Here is a 22,306-nt window from a genome sequence, read left to right on the forward strand (position 1 = left end):
CGAGAATTCCGATGATGTTATAGAAATTACCCCAACTGAATTTAAAAAGGCAAAAGAAAATAATAAGGGAAAGGGCATAAAAATAGAGAAATCTAATTCCAACCCCGATGAACTTTATATGTATCGTCAACCCCCGAAGTCCTTAAGTTGTAACAATGACCCGGGAACCTCTAAACCACCAGGTTTTTCTAAACCAATGTGGACAACGACGGCTCGTATTAGGGGAACATCATATATCCCTAGAAACTTGGCAAAACGAACCAAAACCGAAGAAGAAGAAACGAGCGAGTCGGAATAAGATAGTTGTATTCGTGTGGTGTAATATATGTAATATAGTGTTCTTATGCTTTATGATATATGTAAAAATTGCTTGTATTAATAAGTATTTTTTTATGAATCTAACTCTTGTCTATTTTACAGTTTAAAAACACAAAATGGATAGACAACCCAATATTTTAAGAGACCTACCTGGAGACATGATTGATGAAATCTTGTCTAGAGTCGGCCAGAATTCCTCGGCACAACTATTTAAGGCGAGATCAGTTTGTAAGATATTCGAAGAACGTTCCAAGAATGTCTTGGTTTATAAGAGACTTTCGTTTGAAAGATGGGGGATATCACATTGGGAAACCCATAAGTTACGATGTGTTTACTTTGACGCATATATTGCGGGGAACCCAAATGCTATTTTACGCAACGGGTTAAGAAATTATTTTGACTCAATATATCCGAATATTGGACTTCGTGATTTAGAAAAAGCGGCTAACATGCAACATAAAGAAGCATGTTATGCTTACGGATTAGTAATGTTCGCTTCTCACCAAAGTGAGAACAAGAACATCGGGCTACAACTATTAAACAAAATGTTTCCACAAGTGACGGAGTCGGTAATTGGGGTAAGAAATGAGGTTTTTAGATTATTACGGGACTGTTGGACATTACGTAACCCTCGTCCCTTTGACGACGTTACAACACGCTGTCTTATCAACGGCCATAACGGTTATGTTGCACAAGACCAAGGATGGGAAGTAGTCCTAGTAAAACCAGAATGCATGACTTGTTTCTGGACGTATGAATTACGTGTCTTTATTGCCTTTGCTGAACGACTTGTGTACTAGCTAGAATTATCTTCACAACTATCTTGTATCAAAGTTATTGTGTGCTATATTTCATGCTTTATGTAAAATAAGCGGTATTGTAAGTTTGTAAAATATTGTATAAAAGTTTGAACGCGAAATATTATTATAATCAGTTTTTCATATAGAATTGTAGTAGTTGAATTGTATATTAGCTACTAAGTATGAACTTAATGGGTAGGTAATACCCGAATTTAAACTTATAAAACGCTAATATGAAGAAAAAGCTTTTATAAATGAGTTCATATTATGCTACGAAATACTATTAACTACTCTTAATATTCTGTATGATTAACTTGTTCCATTTAACTATTTTGAAGGAAATGGCACCGACTACTCGACACACCGTGAATATGAATGAAGAGGAATTCCGTACTTTTCTAGCTTCAAACATAGCCGTAGTACAGGCTGCGCTACATACCAACAATAACCTTGGATCTAGCAGTACAGGAAATCGTGTAGGATGCACCTACAAAGAATTCACTGCCTGCAAACCTTTGGAATTTGATGGAACCGAAGGACCGATCAGATTGAAACGGTGGACCGAGAAGGTCGAATCGGTGTTTGCCATAAGTAAGTGTACTGAAGAGGACAAAGTAAAGTACGCTACGCATACCTTCACAGGTTCTGCGTTAACATGGTGGAATACCTATCTAGAGCAAGTGGGACAAGACGATGCGTACGCACTACCGTGGTCAGCATTCAAGCACTTGATGAACGAGAAGTACCGTCCCAGAACCGAGGTCAATAAGCTCAAGACAGAACTTAGAGGGTTACGAACCCAAGGATTTGATATTACCACGTACGAAAGACGATTCACAGAATTGTGCCTATTGTGTCCGGGAGCATTCGAAGATGAGGAAGAGAAGATCGACGCGTTTGTGAAAGGATTACCGGAAAGAATCCAAGAAGATATAAGTTCACACGAGCCCGCCTCCATACAACAGGCATGTAGAATGGCTCACAAACTCGTGAACCAAATTGAAGAAAGAATTAAAGAACAGACTGCTGAAGAGGCCAATGTGAAGCAAGTCAAAAGAAAGTGGGAGGAAAACGGTGATAAGAATCACCAATACAACAACAACAGCAATTACAACAATAATCGCAACAATTATCCCAACAATCGCAACATCAATCGCAACTACAACAAACGGCCCAACAACAACAACAACAACAACAACAACAACAACAACAACAACAACAACAACAACAGCAACTACAACAATCATCCCAACAACAATAATAACCGCAACAACAACAACAATCAGAAGCAGCTATGCCAAAGGTGTGAAAAGAATCACTCGGGGTTCTGCACCAAATTTTGCAACAAGTGTAAAAGAAATGGTCATAGCGCGGCGAAGTGTGAGGTCTACGGACCAGGGGTTAATAGAACGAAAGGAACAAATGGTGTCGGAACGAGTAATGGCGGAGCAAGTAGTGTCGGAGCAAGTTATGCCAATGTAGTTTGTTATAAATGTGGAAAACCGGGCCACATTATTAGAAATTGCCCGAACCAGGAGAACACGAATGGACAAGGCCGTGGAAGAGTTTTCAATATTAATGCGGCAGAGGCACAGGAAGACCCGGAGCTTGTTACGGGTACGTTTCTTATTGACAATAAATCTGCTTACGTTTTATTTGATTCGGGTGCGGATAGAAGCTATATGAGTAGAGATTTTTGTGCTAAATTAAGTTGTCCATTGACGCCTTTGGATAGTAAATTTTTACTCGAATTAGCAAATGGTAAATTAATTTCAGCAGATAATATATGTCGGAATCGAGAAATTAAACTGGTTAGCGAAACATTTAAGATTGATTTGATACCAGTAGAGTTAGGGAGTTTTGATGTGATAATCGGTATGGACTGGTTGAAAGAAGTGAAAGCAGAGATCGTTTGTTACAAAAATGCAATTCGCATTATACGAGAAAAAGGAAAACCCTTAATGGTGTACGAAGAAAAGGGCAACACGAAGCTACATCTTATTAGTAATTTGAAGGCACAAAAACTAATAAGAAAAGGTTGCTATGCTGTTCTAGCACACGTTGAGAAAGTACAAACTGAAGAAAAGAGCATCAATGATGTTCCCATTGCAAAAGAATTTCCCGATGTATTTTCGAAAGAATTACCGGGATTACCCCCACATCGATCCGTTGAATTTCAAATAGATCTTGTACCAGGAGCTGCACCAATAGCTCGTGCTCCTTACAGACTCGCACCCAGCGAGATGAAAGAACTGCAAAGCCAATTACAAGAACTTTTAGAGCGTGGTTTCATTCGACCAAGCACATCACCGTGGGGAGCTCCTGTTTTGTTTGTCAAGAAGAAAGATGGTACATTCAGGTTGTGTATCGACTACCGAGAGTTGAACAAACTTACCATCAAGAACCGCTACCCACTACCGAGAATCGATGACTTATTTGATCAACTACAAGGCTCGTCTGTTTATTCAAAGATTGACTTACGTTCCGGGTATCATCAAATGCGGGTGAAAGAAGATGATATTCCAAAGACTGCTTTCAGAACACGTTACGGTCATTACGAGTTTATGGTCATGCCATTTGGTTTAACTAATGCACCAGCTGTGTTCATGGACCTTATGAACCGAGTGTGTGGACCATACCTTGACAAGTTTGTCATTGTTTTCATTGATGACATACTTATTTACTCAAAGAATGACCAAGAACACGGTGAACATTTGAGAAAGGTGTTAGAAGTATTGAGGATGGAAGAATTGTACGCTAAGTTTTCAAAGTGTGCATTTTGGTTAGAAGAAGTTCAATTCCTCGGTCACATAGTGAACAAAGAAGGTATTAAGGTGGATCCGGCAAAGATAGAAACTGTTGAAAAGTGGGAAACCCCGAAAACTCCGAAACACATACGCCAGTTTTTAGGACTAGCTGGTTACTACAGAAGGTTCATCCAAGACTTTTCCAGAATAGCAAAACCCTTGACTGCATTAACGCATAAAGGGAAGAAATTTGAATGGAATGATGAACAAGAGAAAGCGTTTCAGTTATTGAAGAAAAAGCTAACTACGGCACCTATATTGTCATTGCCTGAAGGGAATGATGATTTTGTGATTTATTGTGACGCATCAAAGCAAGGTCTCGGTTGTGTATTAATGCAACGAACGAAGGTGATTGCTTATGCGTCTAGACAATTGAAGATTCACGAACAAAATTATACGACGCATGATTTGGAATTAGGCGCGGTTGTTTTTGCATTAAAGACTTGGAGGCACTACTTATATGGGGTCAAAAGTATTATATATACCGACCACAAAAGTCTTCAACACATATTTAATCAGAAACAACTGAATATGAGGCAACGTAGGTGGATTGAATTATTGAATGATTACGACTTTGAGATTCGTTACCACCCGGGGAAGGCAAATGTGGTAGCCGATGCCTTGAGCAGGAAGGACAGAGAACCCATTCGAGTAAAATCTATGAATATAATGATTCATAATAACCTTACTACTCAAATAAAGGAGGCGCAACAAGGAGTTTTAAAAGAGGGAAATTTAAAGGATGAAATACCCAAAGGATCGGAGAAACATCTTAATATTCGGGAAGACGGAACCCGGTATAGGTCTGAAAGGATTTGGGTACCAAAATTTGGAGATATGAGAGAGATGGTACTTAGAGAAGCTCATAAAACCAGATACTCAATACATCCTGGAACGGGGAAGATGTACAAGGATCTCAAGAAACATTTTTGGTGGCCTGGTATGAAAGCCGATGTTGCTAAATACGTAGGAGAATGTTTGACGTGTTCTAAGGTCAAAGCTGAGCATCAGAAACCATCAGGTCTACTTCAACAACCCGAAATCCCAGAATGGAAATGGGAAAACATTACCATGGATTTCATCACTAAATTGCCAAGGACTGCAAGTGGTTTTGATACTATTTGGGTAATAGTTGATCGTCTCACCAAATCAGCACACTTCCTGCCAATAAGAGAAGATGACAAGATGGAGAAGTTAGCACGACTGTATTTGAAGGAAGTCGTCTCCAGACATGGAATACCAATCTCTATTATCTCTGATAGGGATGGCAGATTTATTTCAAGATTCTGGCAGACATTACAGCAAGCATTAGGAACTCGTCTAGACATGAGTACTGCCTATCATCCACAAACTGATGGGCAGAGCGAAAGGACGATACAAACGCTTGAAGACATGCTACGAGCATGTGTTATTGATTTCGGAAACAGTTGGGATCGACATCTACCGTTAGCAGAATTTTCCTACAACAACAGCTACCATTCAAGCATTGAGATGGCGCCCTTTGAAGCACTTTATGGTAGAAAGTGCAGGTCTCCGATTTGTTGGAGTGAAGTGGGGGATAGACAGATTACGGGTCCGGAGATTATACAAGAAACTACCGAGAAGATCATCCAAATTCAACAACGGTTGAAAACCGCCCAAAGTCGACAAAAGAGCTACGCTGACATTAAAAGAAAAGATATAGAATTTGAAATTGGAGAGATGGTCATGCTTAAAGTTGCACCTTGGAAAGGCGTTGTTCGATTTGGTAAACGAGGAAAATTAAATCCAAGGTATATTGGACCATTCAAGATTATTGATCGTGTCGGACCAGTAGCTTACCGACTTGAGTTACCTCAACAACTCGCGGCTGTACATAACACTTTTCACGTCTCGAATTTGAAGAAATGTTTTGCTAAAGAAGATCTCACTATTCCATTAGATGAAATCCAAATCAACGAAAAACTTCAATTCATCGAAGAACCCGTCGAAATAATGGATCGTGAGGTTAAAAGACTTAAGCAAAACAAGATACCAATTGTTAAGGTTCGATGGAATGCTCGTAGAGGACCCGAGTTCACCTGGGAGCGTGAAGATCAGATGAAGAAGAAATACCCGCATCTATTTCCAGAAGATTCGTCAACACCTTCAACAGCTTAAAATTTCGGGACGAAATTTATTTAACGGGTAGGTACTGTAGTGACCCGCACTTTTCCATGTTTATATATATTAATTGAGATTGATATTTACATGATTAAATGTTTCCAACAAGTTAAGCAATCAAACTTGTTAAGACTTGATTAATTGAAATATGTTTCATATAGACAATTGACCACCCAAGTTGACCGGTGATTCACGAACGTTAAAACTTGTAAAAACTATATGATGACATATATATGGATATATATATAGTTAACATGATACTATGATAAGTAAACATATCATTAAGTATATTAACAATGAACTACATATGTAAAAACAAGACTACTAACTTAATGATTTTTAAACGAGACATATATGTAACGATTATCGTTGTAAAGACATTTAATGTATATATATCATATTAAGATATATTCATACATGATAATATCATGATAATATAATAATTTAAAATCTCATTTGATATTATAAACATTGGGTTAACAACATTTAACAAGATCGTTAACCTAAAGGTTTCAAAACAACACTTACATGTAACGACTAACGATGACTTAACGACTCAGTTAAAATGTATATACATGTAGTGTTTTAATATGTATTTATACACTTTTGAAAGACTTCAATACACTTATCAAAATACTTCTACTTAACAAAAATGCTTACAATTACATCCTCGTTCAGTTTCATCAACAATTCTACTCGTATGCACCCGTATTCGTACTCGTACAATACACAGCTTTTAGATGTATGTACTATTGGTATATACACTCCAATGATCAGCTCTTAGCAGCCCATGTGAGTCACCTAACACATGTGGGAACCATCATTTGGCAACTAGCATGAAATATCTCATAAAATTACAAAAATATGAGTAATCATTCATGACTTATTTACATGAAAACAAAATTACATATCCTTTATATCTAATCCATACACCAACGACCAAAAACACCTACAAACACTTTCATTCTTCAATTTTCTTCATCTAATTGATCTCTCTCAAGTTCTATCTTCAAGTTCTAAGTGTTCTTCATAAATTCCAAAAGTTCTAGTTTCATAAAATCAAGAATACTTTCAAGTTTGCTAGCTCACTTCCAATCTTGTAAGGTGATCATCCAACCTCAAGAAATCTTTGTTTCTTACAGTAGGTTATCATTCTAATACAAGGTAATAATCATATTCAAACTTTGGTTCAATTTCTATAACTATAACAATCTTATTTCAAGTGATGATCTTACTTGAACTTGTTTTCGTGTTATGATTCTGCTTCAAGAACTTCGAGCCATCCAAGGATCCATTGAAGCTAGATCCATTTTTCTATTTTCCCGTAGGTTTATCCAAGGAACTTAAGGTAGTAATGATATTCATAACATCATTCGATTCATACATATAAAGCTATCTTATTCGAAGGTTTAAACTTGTAATCACTAGAACATAGTTTAGTTAATTCTAAACTTGTTCGCAAACAAAAGTTAATCCTTCTAACTTGACTTTTAAAATCAACTAAACACATGTTCTATATCTATATGATATGCTAACTTAATGATTTAAAACCTGGAAACACGAAAAACACCGTAAAACCGGATTTAAGCCGTCGTAGTAACACCGCGGGCTGTTTTGGGTTAGTTAATTAAAAACTATGATAAACTTTGATTTTAAAGTTGTTATTCTGAGAAAATGATTTTTATTATGAACATGAAACTATATCCAAAAATTATGATTAAACTCAAAGTGGAAGTATGTTTTCTAAAATGGTCATCTAGACGTCGTTCTTTCGACTGAAATGACTACCTTTACAAAAACGACTTGTAACTTATTTTTCCGACTATAAACCTATATTTTTCTGTTTAGATTCATAAAATAGAGTTCAATATGAAACCATAGCAATTTGATTCACTCAAAACGGATTTAAAATGAAGAAGTTATGGGTAAAACAAGATTGGATAATTTTTCTCATTTTAGCTACGTGAAAATTGGTAACAAATCTATTCCAACCATAACTTAATCAACTTGTATTGTATATTATGTAATCTTGAGATACCATAGACACGTATACAATGTTTCGACCTATCATGTCGACACATCTATATATATTTCGGAACAACCATAGACACTCTATATGTGAATGTTGGAGTTAGCTATACAGGGTTGAGGTTGATTCCAAAATATATATAGTTTGAGTTGTGATCAATACTGAGATACGTATACACTGGGTCGTGGATTGATTCAAGATAATATTTATCGATTTATTTCTGTACATCTAACTGTGGACAACTAGTTGTAGGTTACTAACGAGGACAGCTGACTTAATAAACTTAAAACATCAAAATATATTAAAAGTGTTGTAAATATATTTTGAACATACTTTGATATATATGTATATATTGTTATAGGTTCGTGAATCAACCAGTGCCCAAGTCTTACTTCCCGACGAAGTAAAAATCTGTGAAAGTGAGTTATAGTCCCACTTTTAAAATCTAATATTTTTGGGATGAGAATACATGCAGGTTTTATAAATGATTTACAAAATAGACACAAGTACGTGAAACTACATTCTATGGTTGAATTATCGAAATCGAATATGCCCCTTTTTATTAAGTCTGGTAATCTAAGAATTAGGGAACAGACACCCTAATTGACGCGAATCCTAAAGATAGATCTATTGGGCCTAACAAACCCCATCCAAAGTACCGGATGCTTTAGTACTTCGAAATTTATATCATATCCGAAGGGTGTCCCGGAATGATGGGGATATTCTTATATATGCATCTTGTTATTGTCGGTTACCAGGTGTTCACCATATGAATGATTTTTATCTCTATGTATGGGATGTGTATTGAAATATGAAATCTTGTGGTCTATTGTTACGATTTGATATATATAGGTTAAACCTATAACTCACCAACATTTTTGTTGACGTTTAAAGCATGTTTATTCTCAGGTAAATATTAAGAGCTTCCGCTGTTGCATACTAAAATAAGGACAAGATTTGGAGTCCATGTTTGTATGATATTGTGTAAAAACTGCATTCAAGAAACTGATTTCGATGTAACATATTTGTATTGTAAACCATTATGTAATGGTCGTGTGTAAACAGGATATTTTAGATTATCATTATTTGATAATCTACGTAAAGCTTTTTAAACCTTTATTTATGAAATAAAGGTTATGGTTTGTTTTAAAAATGAATGCAGTCTTTGAAAAACGTCTCATATAGAGGTCAAAACCTCGCAACGAAATCAATTAATATGGAACGTTTTTAATCAATAAGAACGGGACATTTCACCTGTACTGCGGCTATGTTTGTAGCAAGAAAGGTACGAAATTCCTCTTCGCTCATATTCATGGTGTGTCGACTAGTCGGTTCCATTTCCTTCAAAATAGCCAACTGAATCGAGTTAATCATACAGAATATTAAGAGTAGTCAATAGTATTTTGTAGCATAATATGAACTCATTTATAAAAGCTTTTTCTTCATATTAGCGTTTTATGTGTTTAAATTCGGGTACTACCTACCCGTTAAGTTCATACTTAGCAGCTAATATATAATTCAACTACTACAATTCCATATGAAAAACTGATTATAATAATATATCACATACAAATATTCTTCAAACTTACAACTTCGCTATATTACATATAACATGAAATATAGTACACTTTGATACAGGACAGTTTTTGAAGATAAACCTTGTTAATACGCAAGTTGTTCAGTAAAGGAAATAAAGACACGTAGTTCATAAGTCCAGAACAAGTCATGCATTCTGATTTTACTAAGACGACTTCCCATCCTTGGTCTTGTGGAAAATAACCGTTATGACCATTGGCTAGGCAGCATGTTGTAATGTCGTCAAAAGGACGAGGGTTTCGTAATGTCCAACAGCCCTGTAATAATCTACAAACCTTGTTTCTCACCCCAAGTACTGAATCTGTCACTTGTGGGAAGGTTTTATTTAAAAGTTGCAATCCAATGTTCTTTTTCTCACTTTGGTAAGAAGCGAACATCACTAACCCGTAAGCATAACATGCTTCTTTATGTTGCATGTTAGAAGCTCTTTCTAATTCACAAAATCCTATGTTAGGATATGTTTAGTCAAAATAGGTTCTTAACCCGTAGCGTAAAATTGCATTTGGGTTCCCCGCATTTAATGCTTTAAAGAAAACACAGCGTAACTTACGGTCTCCCCAATGTGATATACCCCACCTATCAAAGGAAAGCCTTTTATAAACTAAGGCATTTCTGGAAAGTCTTTCAAATGTTTGACAAGTTAATTTTGCCATAACTAAATGTGCTGATGAATTCTGACCGACTCTAGACAAGATTTCCTCAATCATATCCTCTGGTAGGTCTTCTAAAATATTCGGTTGTCTACCCGTAACGTCCATTTTATTTTTATACTGTAAAATAGACAAGGATTAGATTCGTAATAACAAACAATACAAGAAATTTTTACATAGAACAAAAAAGTACAAGCACACTACAATACATATAATACACAACATGATTACAACCCTCTAATCTGAATCACTGGTTTCTTCTTCTTCGGACTTGGTTCGTTTTCCTAATTTTCTAGGAATATATGGTGTTCCTCTAATACGAGCTGTCGTTTTCCATAATGGTTTAGAAAAACCTGGTGGTTTAGAGGTTCCCGGGTCATTGTTACATTTTAGGAAATACGGATGTTACCGATACATATAAAGTTCATCGGGGTTGGAATCGGGTTTCTCTATTTTTATACCTTTTCCATTATTATTTTCTTTTGCTTTATTAAATTGGGTCGAGGTAATTTCTATAACATCATCGGAATCCTCATCGGGATCCGAATCATCGGAAAATTGGTAATCTTCCCAATATTTTGCTTCCTCGGCGGAAACACCATTGACCATTATTAACTTTGGTCCGCTGGTTGAGGATTTTCTTTTATTTAATCGATTTAATATAGGTATCAATATTTCTTCCTCCGGAACCTCTTCTTCTTCTGGTTCCTCCTCTTCCGACTCCTCCTCTTCCGGTTCCTCTTCTTCCGGTTCCTCCTCTTCCGGTTCCTCCTCTTCCAGTTCCTCTTCGGGAATTTGTGAATCTTCCCAAAATATATTCGACTCTTCATATTATTAGATGAATCAATGGGATTTGTACTAGAGGTAGACATCTATCACACAATATCAAACACATTAAGAGGTTAATATATCACATAATATTTACATGTTAATAATATATAGTTTCCAACAAAAGTGTTAAGCAATCGTTTTTAAAGAAAACACGGTCGAAGTCCAGACTCACTAATGTATCCTAACAAACTCGATAAGACACACTAATGCAAATTTCTGGTTCTCTAAGACCAACGCTCGGATAACAACTGAAATGTCCCGTTCATATTGATAATAAACGTTCCATATTAATTGATTTCGTCGCGAGGTTTTGACCTCTATATGAGATGTTTTTCAAAGACTGTATTCATTTTTAAAACAACCATAACCTTTATTTTATCGGTAAATGTTTAAAAAGAATTACGTAGATTATCAAGTAATAATAATCTAAAATATACCGTTTACACACGACCATTACATAATGGTTTACAATAAGAATATATTACATCAAAAATAAGTTTCTTGAATGCAGTTTTAACATAATATCATACAAGCATGGACTCCAAATCTTGTCCTTATTTTAGTATGCAACAGCGGAAGCTCTTAATAATCACTTGAGAATAAACATGCTTAAAACGTCAATAAAAATGTTGGTGAGTTATAGGTTTAACCTATATATTATCAAATCATAATAATAGACCACAAGATTTCATATTTCAATATACGTCCCATACATAGAGATAAAATTCATTCATATGGTGAACACCTGGTAACCGACATTAACAAGATGCATATAAGAATATCCCCTATCATTCCGGGAAATCCTTCGGACATGATAAAAACAACATCGAAGTACTAAAGCATCCGGTACTTTGGATGAGGTTCGTTAGGCCCAATAGATCTATCTTTAGGATTCGCGTCAATTAGTAGATCGGTTTACTAATTCTTAGGTTACCAAGCAAAAGGGGCATATTCGGCTTCGATCATTCACCCATATAATGTAGTTTCAATTACTTGTGTCTATTTCGTAAAACATTTATAAAACTGCATGTATTCTCATCCCAAAATATTAGATTTTAAAAGTGGGACTATAACTCACTTTCACAGATTTTTACTTCGTCGGGAAATAAGACATGGCCACTGGTCGATTCATGAACCTATAACAAATATGTACATATATATCAAAGTATGTTCAAGATATATTTACAATATTTTTAATAGGTTTTACTGTTTTAAATTTATTAAGTCAGCTGTCCTCGTTAGTAACCTACAACTAGTTGTCCACAGTTAGATGTACAGAAATAAATCGATATATATTATCTTGAATCAATCCACGACCCAGTGTATACACGTCTCAAGCTAGATCACAACTCAAAGTATATATATTTTTGGAATCAACCTCAACCCTGTATAGCTAACTCCAACATTACTGCATATAGAGTGTCTATGGTTGTTCCAAATAATATATATACATGGGTCGATATAATATGTCAAAACATTTGCATACGTGTCTATGGTATCCCAAGATTACATAATATATTAGAATACATGTATAATACAATATAAGTTAGCTAGGATATGATTTGTATAGAATTGTTACAATATTTCCCGTAGCTACAACAATCAAAAAATATCCAATCTTGTTTTACCCATAACTTCTTCGTTTTAAATCCGATTTAAGTGAATCAAATTGCTATGGTTTCATATTGAACTCTATTTTATGAATCTAAACATAAAAAGTATAGGTTTATTGTCAGAAATATAAGTTACAAGTCATTTTTGTAAAGGTAGTCATTTCAGTCGAAAGAACGACGTCTGGATGACCATTTTGGAAAACATACTTCCACTTTGAGTTTAACCATGATTTTTGGATATAGTTTCATGTTCATAACAAAAATCATTTTCCCAGAAGAACAACTTTTAAATCAAAGTTTATCATAGTTTTTAATTAACTAACCCAAAACAGCCCGCGGTGTTACTACGACGGCGTATATCCGGTTTTACGGTGTTTTTATACTGTTTTCCAGTTTTAAATCATTAAGTTAGCATATCATATAGATATAGAACATGTGTTTAGTTGATTTTAAAAGTCAAGTTAGAAGGATTAACTTTTATTTGCGAACAAGTTTAGAATTAACTAAACTATGTTCTAGTGATTACATGTTCAAATCTTCGAATAAGATAGTTTTATATGTATGAATCGAATGATGTTATGAACATAATTACTACATAAAGTTTAGTAGGTAAACCTACTGGAAGTGATAAGAAATGATCTAGCTTCAAAGGATCTTGGTGAAGGTATTTCGTATGCCCGAGAGACATATTAAATTAACGTGGCTAACATGTTATGATCCAAGTCGGGTCATACCCAATAACAAACTTACCAACACTTTATATGTATTTAATCTTAACGACTGGATCGTTGAATAAATACGCGACACTTGAACTTTAGAAAATCGGTTTTCTGAAATGTTATTGCTTGAAATAAATTATTTGGATAATTTGTATTTAATTATTTATAGGTTTAAATAATTATGTTGTGTTATATTTTATAAGATTGGTTTATAAAATATATGACTTAACAAATGCACATTGTATATATATATAACAAGTTTTATAAAATTGCAAAGTTTTATACAACAAGTCTTATAAAATATAAGCTTGGTTATAAAATATACATGTGCAGATTTTGGGGTTTCAAGGAGTCACCCCATGCTTGTTTTGTCACTTTTAAGACAACACAATTCCTTAGGCACATGCTTAAGAGGTTAACCAAGGTTTTGACCAAAACATACAAGCAATACACTTAAAAATAAGCAAGAAAAAAAACTGCATACTTCTCTCTTTGTAGCTGAAACTGCCGTGGGTTTACAAGGGGAAAAAGAGGTTCATTTTCTTTGAGCAAGCTTAATTTCAAGTGTTGATTAAATCCTAACCAAAGTACAAAGTGTTGGTGATAAGTTTGGGGTATAACAACTTGAGGTTTCATACTTTTGGAGCTCCATTCATCATCATCTACTTGCTCATCCAAAACAGCCCTCATACAAGTTTGAGGAGGTAAAACTCTTACTTCCTTGTTGTTATATGTAAGCATATGTTCAAGACTTGATATTTACATGGAATTCAATTAAAATGGTTAAACATATAAACTTGTTTTCTTAATAATTTTGCTTCCGCTTGCTTTAACTATCATAAAATGGTTTTGTGATTATGTTAACATTAAGAACTTGTTGTTATGTTGAATTCCATCAATGGTATGTAGAGCCGAAGTCTATGAAATATGCTTCTTATATATGGTCTTTAAAACCCACCAACTTTGCATTTTATTAACATGCATGAAAGTAGAATGCAAAATTGATGGATTTGGGTGGGTTAATCTTTTTGGCCGAATTCTAAAGGGGTCCAAAAGTGATTTTGGGTTTGCCATTTGATTCATATTTGTTCATATATTGATGTTCACAATCATAGCCAAGACCTTGTGTTTGCATGAATATTTATTTGGTTGATTTGTTAATCTTTCCATGTGGTTGTTATATTCATTCATTTGGTTTGTAAAGTTAATTATTCATTTGGTATGTAAAATAGAATAAGTTGTAATTTCATTTTCTAGATAAAAATGTATTAGGATACATATTTTGTAAAATGATGAAGATGATGAAGACTTGAAGAACACATGAAGGAGCATTTGGATGCAAGATTAAGTGGGAGGTTAAAATCTCTTACTTTGTGTAATTACCCTTACCCGGTGGCATTTTGTTTTCGGCTAAACAAAATGCTTACCAAAAATGGCTTGATTGTGAACATATTGTTTTGCATGCTTGGTTGTTTATTGTATGATTGTGGATTATATGTTTGTATGCTACAAGTTAATCACACAAGTTAACAACAAACAAAACTAAAATTTAATTGGTTAAATTAGACGTCATTAACAACATGCAAAATGACAATTTAAATGGTTAAATTGAAATGGTAAAAGGACATTAATAAACGGTTATTAACAACATGATAAGGATCATACATATAAAATGGTTTATATCAAGTAATTGGCTTAATTACAAAACATGAAAATGGATTTTCAAATAAACCATACACTAAATGCATGTTGGTGTATGGTGCAAATGTTTTCTCAAACTAGAATTAATGAAAACTTAAAATCCCTTATTAACAAGGCAAACAAGTTAAAACGCCATCCTTTTATGGAAACACTTAGACGTATTAGGAAACTCTTGATGGGATAAAGGTCACCTAACCGTCATGAGCGAACTAATATGAATAAGGTACACTTCGCATACATGTGGGATAAAGGTCACCTAACCACTTGTATGTTAAGTCTACATGTTTACACAAGTAGGACGACTTGATTTGGGAATCATGAACTTAGGGTCACCGAAGCATGATGAACAAATAGGCGTTGATGGGATAAATATGCCATGCAAAAGGATTGCATGATCCCATAACTTAGAAGTTGCAAAAGGATTGCAATTGTCATATAATGACTACCTAGCTAAATCAAATAACGGGATAAAGGTCACCTAACCGAAATTTGATTTACCGTTGGATTCTAATATTTAATAAGTCAATTAAAATTTAAAAGGGTATTGAATGTTAAAATTAAAAATCGATACTTAAAAGAACTTTGTTAATTTTGTAGATGGCCGCCAATAACAACAACAACATTCCAAACGCACCACTTAACCTGAACCACCTATCATTAAGGTCTCTCTTAGAGAAAGACAAACTCAACCATACAAACTTTATGGATTGGTTCCGTAATCTTCGGATTGTCCTCAAACAAGAGGATAAAATGTATGTGCTTGAGGACCCCATTCCCGATCAACCGGATGAGAATGATGTGGAGGCAATGGCCTCTTACGATAAGTATTGCCATGACTCCCTTCAAGTCTCATGCTTAATGCTTGGGACTATGATACCCGAACTCCAAAAGGATTTCGAGCACCATAGTGCATACGACATGATAACGCAATTGAAGGAGATGTTCCTCCAACAAGCGCGTGTCGAGCGCTTCGAAACGGTTCGGGCGCTACATGCTTGTCGTATGGACGATACCCAATCGGTTTCATCTTATGTACTCAAGATGAAAAGCCTTATCGATCGTGCTAACCGACTTAACCTAAACATATCCAATGAGTTAGCCACCGATCTTATCCTTAACTCCCTATCAAAAAGGTTTGATCAATTTGTAATTAATTACAATATGAATGGGATGGATAAGAGCATAGGTGAGCTTCACGGTATGCTTAGAACGGCGGAAACTAGCATGGGTAAAAGGGCTTTACCCGTGTTAGCAATCGATCAAGGTGGATCCGAAGGTAACACCTCTAAGCCAAAGGTGGCTAAGAGAAAAGGACCCGCCCATCAAGGCAAAGGGAAGGGGAAGATGGTTACCCCAACCAAGAACAAAGCTAAGAAGCAAAAGGTAGCCGAGAAGGCAAACCCCAAGGAAGACCCATGTTTCGATTGCGGTGAGATGGGTCATTGGAAACGAAACTGTCCGGTTTATCTTAAAGAGTTGAAGGACAAGAGGGATGCAGGGCAAACCTCAGGTAATATATATATGGTATATATAGAGCTTAGTATTACTTCTTCTAATACATGGGTATTAGACACGGGATGTGGAACTCATATTTGCAATTCTTTGCAGGGGTTCAAAAGAAGTAACAAGCAAACGGGAACATCAAGTCTCTTCATGGGGAATGGAGCTAAAGTGCAAGTGAAAGCTCAAGGAGACTTTGTGTTAAAACTTCCAAGTGGCTTGGAACTTATTTTGAATGATGTTTTGTATGCACCCGACTTATGTCGAAACATTATTTCTGTTTCCCGTTTGAAACAATGTGGTTTTATTCCTAATTTTGTTAATGATGATATCCACATTTATTTAGATAATGTATTCTATTTCAAGGCTTCACCTTCAAATGGAATTTATGAATTGGTTCATGATGACACATTATCTAGTAGCTCAATATACCATACAAGCACCAAGAAACTTAAAAGGGATTTGAGTGATTCCTATTTATGGCATTGTCGCCTTGGTCACATAAACAAGAACCGAATGCATACACTTCAAAAGAATGGACTTTTGAAATCAAATGAAATGGATTCATTTGATGTATGTGAATCTTGTTTACAAGGCAAGATGACTAAAGCACCTTTCAAAGGGACCTATGAAAGGGCTAAAGACTTATTGGGATTAATACATTCGGATGTGTGTGGACCCTTTAAGCCCATGACAAGGAATGGTGAAAGATACTTTGTTACTTTCATTGATGACTTTAGTCGTTTCGGATATGTCTACTTATTAAGACACAAGGACGAAACATTTGAAGCATTCAAAGAATATCAAAACGAAGTACAAAATCAACTCAATAAGACAATTAAGGTACTTCGTACCGATAGAGGAGGTGAATACCTAAGCGATGCCTTCCAAGATCATCTTAGGAGTTGTGGGATTATCTCACAACTTACTCCACCCGGAACACCCCAACTTAATGGAGTTTCCGAAAGGAGGAACCGAACCCTAATGGATATGGTTCGATCTATGATGGCAAGAAGCTCGTTACCTCTATCATTTTTTGGCTATTGTCTAAGCTCCGCGGCTCGTATCTTAAATATGGCCCCAACCAAGAAAGTGGAACGAACTCCTCATGAGATGTGGTTTGGAAAACCTCCTTCTCTATCATACTTAAAGGTATGGGGATGTGAAGCTTATCCTAAGCGTTACGCCCCTAATAAGTTGAATGCTCGATCCACGAAGTGTATCTTCATAGGATATCCCAAGGATGATATGGGATACTATTTCTATGATCCATCCGAGCAGAATGTATTTGTTGCTCGGAAGGCGGAATTCCTTGAAACTAAGTTCCTTATGGAAGGAAATAGTGAAAGGAAGATAGATCTTGAAGAGGTTCAAGATCAAGTAGATGATACACAATTGGTTGACACTAGCACTCAACATGAAAATGTTGATAGTGATCAAATGGATGATCAAAATACACAAGACATTCGTAGATCTGGTAGGATTAGCAATCCTCCTGAGAGATATGGGTTTCTCATAGATGGTAGCCATACGGTTGATTTGGATGAACCAACAAACTACCAAGATGCTTTATCAAGGATCGATAAAGATAAATGGCAGGAAGCCATGAACGCCGAGATGCAATCCATGTATGAAAACCAAGTGTGGGAACTTGTTGAGCAACCTCCTAGCTCTAAGCTAGTTGATTGCAAATGGCTTTTTAAAATGAAAACCGACATACATGGAAACTTGGATACATATAAAGCTAGACTTGTAGCAAAAGGTTTCACTCAAACTCAAGGGGTTGATTATGATGAAACTTTCTCGCCAGTGGCAATGCTAAAGTCTATTAGGATATTATTTGCCATTGCTGCTCACTACGACTATGAAATATGGCAAATGGATGTCAAAACCGCTTTCCTAAATGGATATCTTATGGAAGATGTCTATATGGTTCAGCCTGAAGGTTTTGTTGATCCAAAATATCCTAAAAGGGTTTGCAAGTTAAAGAAGTCAATCTACGGATTAAAACAAGCATCTAGAATGTGGAATCATCGTTTTAATGAGGAAGCCGAGAAATTTGGCTTCATTAAAAATGGTGATGAAGCTTGTGTATATAAAAAAGCTAGTGGGAGCACTATCATATTCCTTGTACTATATGTGGATGATATATTATTATTTGGGAATGATATTACCACAATGCAAGGAGTCAAAACTTGGCTAAAGAGTTGCTTCTCCATTAAGGATCTTGGAGATGCACAATACATATTGGGGATAGGGATCTATAGGAATAGATCCAAGAGATTGATAGGTTTAAGTCAAAGTACATACATTGATAAAATCTTGAAAAGGTTCAAGATGGAAAACTCTAAGAGAGGTTTGGTACCTATTCAAAAAGGAACCGTTCTCAGTTCATCTCAGTGTCCTGCCACGAAAGATGAACAAGAGAGAATGAAGAAAGTCCCATACGCATCTGCTATTGGGTCTATCATGTATGCAATGATATGTACTAGACCGGATGTGTCATGCGCTCTAAGCTTGACAAGTAGATACCAGAATAACCCAGGAAATAGTCATTGGATTGCTGTTAAAAGCATATTGAAATACCTTAGGAGGACTAAGGATATGTTTCTAATATATGGGTCTGGTGAGGAGGAACTCGCTGTAAAAGGTTACGTGGATGCGAGTTTCCAAACTGATCGAGATGACTCTCGATCACAATCCGGTTATGTCTTCATGTTAAATGGTGGTGCGGTCTCTTGGAAGAGTTCGAAACAGGAGGTTGTTGCGTTATCCACTACAGAGTCGGAGTACATTGCCGCCTCACTGGTAGCTCAGGAAGCTACATGGATGAAGAAATTCATCGACGACTTAGGAGTGGTCCCTTCCATTCAGGACCCTCTTGAGATCTTTTGTGACAACGAGGGTGCGATTGCTCAAATCAAGGAACCTCGTGCTCATCAAAAGACTCGTCACATTGAGCGGAGATTCAACTACATCAGGGATGAGGTTGAAAAGGGAAAGATATGTATTCACAAAGTTCACACAGATCATAATGTTGCGGATCCACTCACGAAGCTTTTACATGGGCCAAAACATGAGGGACATGTTTGTGCATTGGGGCTTCGATATTCTAGTGATTGGAAATGATCTATTTTATGTATTGTAACGGAACGAATTAGTTCAAACTCATTAATATAATTATGGTATTAATTTAATTATGAGTCATGTTCCAATTTTGCATATTTTATCCATGAATAAACTATTATTCTAAATTCTGTAGTCGATCACATTTGTGGGAACAAGTGTGAGATTTAGACTATTATGAACTCGGATTGGTATACATTCAGGTTGAATGTGGGGAAAGGTTGCATCCAAGGTTCATAGATATTTGTGGGATACAAATATTGGAAGACCCGCTCTCAAGAATTACTGTATAGAGCCTTTGTGGTTGATCACATGTAATCTTGAGTAAAGGAGAATATCATTGTATCCTCTGACCTGAGATACATATTGGGTTCTGACATTCACCGAGTATTATGCCTTGATTCTTTCCTTCGCTATTCTGAAACATGGTAGTACATAAGGAAGAACTCAGGTATATTACAAAGTGTATATCTAGGACGTATGTAGTCAAGATGGAATTTGTCCCTCTTATTCGTTGAGAGTCAGATGTCTAAGGCCTGAAAAGTTAAATCTATAAGAGAGTGATCACTCTGTATCTCTTGGATTTAACATGACATCTAGGACGAAAGGAAATAATGAAAGATTCACCTAATCATATTCGAAATGGGAACTCGAAAGGGATGATGTTATTGAATGGCACAAAGTCATAACATATTAGGGGTGATGGACGGTGTGTTAGGCTGTATCCATCACTTGCATTAATTTCTTATGTTTCTCGTGCAAGTGGGAGATTGAAGGTATTTCGTATGCCCGAGAGACATATTAAATTAACGTGGCTAACATGTTATGATCCAAGTCGGGTCATACCCAATAACAAACTTACCAACACTTTATATGTATTTAATCTTAACGACTGGATCGTTGAATAAATACGCGACACTTGAACTTTAGAAAATCGGTTTTCTGAAATGTTATTGCTTGAAATAAATTATTTGGATAATTTGTATTTAATTATTTATAGGTTTAAATAATTATGTTGTGTTATATTTTATAAGATTGGTTTATAAAATATATGACTTAACAAATGCACATTGTATATATATATAACAAGTTTTATAAAATTGCAAAGTTTTATACAACAAGTCTTATAAAATATAAGCTTGGTTATAAAATATACATGTGCAGATTTTGGGGTTTCAAGGAGTCACCCCATGCTTGTTTTGTCACTTTTAAGACAACACAATTCCTTAGGCACATGCTTAAGAGGTTAACCAAGGTTTTGACCAAAACATACAAGCAATACACTTAAAAATAAGCAAGAAAAAAAACTGCATACTTCTCTCTTTGTAGCTGAAACTGCCGTGGGTTTACAAGGGGAAAAAGAGGTTCATTTTCTTTGAGCAAGCTTAATTTCAAGTGTTGATTAAATCCTAACCAAAGTACAAAGTGTTGGTGATAAGTTTGGGGTATAACAACTTGAGGTTTCATACTTTTGGAGCTCCATTCATCATCATCTACTTGCTCATCCAAAACAGCCCTCATACAAGTTTGAGGAGGTAAAACTCTTACTTCCTTGTTGTTATATGTAAGCATATGTTCAAGACTTGATATTTACATGGAATTCAATTAAAATGGTTAAACATATAAACTTGTTTTCTTAATAATTTTGCTTCCGCTTACTTTAACTATCATAAAATGGTTTTGTGATTATGTTAACATTAAGAACTTGTTGTTATGTTGAATTCCATCACTTGGATGGCTTAAAAGTTCTTGAAGTAGAATCATGACACGAAAACAAGTTCAAGTAAGATTATCACTCGAATTAAGATAGTTATAGTTATAGGAATTGAATCAAAGTTTGTATATGAGTATTACCTTAATTTAGAATGATATCTTACTATAAACAACAAGGATTTCTTAAGGTTGGATGATCACTTTACAAGATTGGAAGTGAGCTAGTAAACTTGGAAGTATTCTTGATTTTATGAAACTAGAACTTGTAGAATTTATGAAGAACACTTAGAACTTGAAGATGGAACTTGAGAGAGATCAATTAGATGAGAAAATTGAAGAATGAAAGTGTTTGTAGGTGTTTTTGGTCGTTGGTATATGGATTAGATATAAAGGATATGTAATTTTGTTTTCATGTAAATAAGTCATGAATGATTACTAATATTTTTGTAATTTTATGAGATATTTCATGCTAGTTGCCAAATGATGGTCCCCAAATGTGTTAGGTGACTCACATGGGCTACTAAGAGCTGATCATTGGAGTGTATATACCAATAGTACATACATCTAAAAGCTGTGTATTGTATGAGTACGAATACGGGTGCATATGAGTAGAATTGTTGATGAAACTGAACGAGGATGTAATTGTAAGCATTTTTGTTAAGTAGAAGTATTTTGATAAGTGTCTTGAAGTCTTTCAAAAGTGTATGAATACATATTAAAACACTACATATATATACATTTTAACTGTGTCGTTAAGTCAT

This window comes from Rutidosis leptorrhynchoides, chromosome 2 (assembly GCF_046630445.1).
Source record: "Rutidosis leptorrhynchoides isolate AG116_Rl617_1_P2 chromosome 2, CSIRO_AGI_Rlap_v1, whole genome shotgun sequence".
Taxonomy (NCBI): domain Eukaryota; kingdom Viridiplantae; phylum Streptophyta; class Magnoliopsida; order Asterales; family Asteraceae; genus Rutidosis; species Rutidosis leptorrhynchoides.